Source organism: Paracoccidioides brasiliensis (genome assembly GCF_000150735.1).
Source record: "Paracoccidioides brasiliensis Pb18 unplaced genomic scaffold supercont2.2, whole genome shotgun sequence".
NCBI lineage: Eukaryota > Fungi > Ascomycota > Eurotiomycetes > Onygenales > Ajellomycetaceae > Paracoccidioides > Paracoccidioides brasiliensis.
Window position 1 is genome coordinate 1,344,812 of NW_011371359.1, and position 1,480 is coordinate 1,346,291.

The following is a 1,480-nucleotide window of genomic DNA, read 5'->3' on the forward strand; positions in this document are numbered from 1 at the left end:
TTTAAAATATAGAAAAGATGAAAAATTAATAATAAAAAATTGTTAAAAACTGATTGATTTTATCTATATTGAAGAAATTTTCTTTACATAACTAATATGAAGTTTAATTTTTCAAAATAGATGTTAATAAAACATGCTCTCTACTAGAGCTTAATCAAATTCAGTTAAAGCTTTAGTTAGTTTTAACTGAGTCTCAACTGAGCTCTGTTAAGCTTGTTAAAGAATTAGTTAAAGCTCTACTCTATGAGATGTCTTTATAAATATATACTTAGTTCTAGTTTATCTCTATTCTCAGCTATACTCAGCTAGTTTTAATCTTTAGTCTATAGTTTACAAAGATTAGATGCAGGGATCTTTGATCATATGCTCTTCACTTTCCACAGATATCTTTTCTGCTATATCTAGATAAACTTTGATGAGGGCAATGTGAGGAGGTACTTGATGTGGTGAGAAGAAAATCGAAATTGACAGAGTTTTCAAAGAGCTTAAATGTATCTTTTCTCAACAATGACTTGATGAATGTTTTTGAAAACTTTTTAGATTATTTTGATCTAATCAATCTCTTAGTTATTCAATTTTCATACTCTTTAGATTAAGTATTGTGGGTTGATAATAAAAATTATTATTGAATATTTACTTTTCAAAGAAAAATATATTTTCAACAATTAATCCTTCAAATCTTGTCTAAATAGTATAAAAATTAAGAGACTAATTAATTTTAGTAAGGACTTTCAATGAGAATATTCTTGAATTAAAATTTTAAAAATTGACTAAATTTTGAAAAAGATATTGAAAATAACTTGAAATTTTCTCATTAGAAAATGTAGAGAAATCAACTTTCAATGATCTTTCCAGCACTGTTGTATCAAATTTTCTATTTCAATTATATTTTCACTGCTCAAACTATATCATTAAGTTCAATACTTATTATTTTTCTTAATTATGCTAATTTCTATACTCACAAAAACTACATTATTTAATATTTAATAGCATTCTATTCTTAACTATTATTATTAATAAATTCATTAACATAGTAGAAAGAGGATTTTATAAATGAGGTACTCATGGAATACATTAGGCAATTGAAAAATGATTTTCAATGCACATGTGAGACTTTAACGTGGGTCGTATCACTGAAAAAATTGTCTAGGTGGTATTGTCTGGTAATCTTACTGAGAAAAAAAAAATTGCCGCTAATTTACTGGCTGGTTTGGTTGCATTCAAAGTTTCCCTCCGGTTTGCCACTGTAAATACGGTATTTTAGTAATTTTCGTTTAAATTTTTGTGGTACCCCCTACTTTGGCCCATCTGCTGGAATATCCTTCTCTCCTACGTATATATAAACATATTTAACTTAACTCCTTCGGCATAAATACTGCGGAACTATTGAAACCCCTTAGCAGTTTTAAAAAAACACTCCACACAAGAGCATCTATCCTGAACTCCCTGCATAAAAGTCAATTCCCCCACATCTACCGCA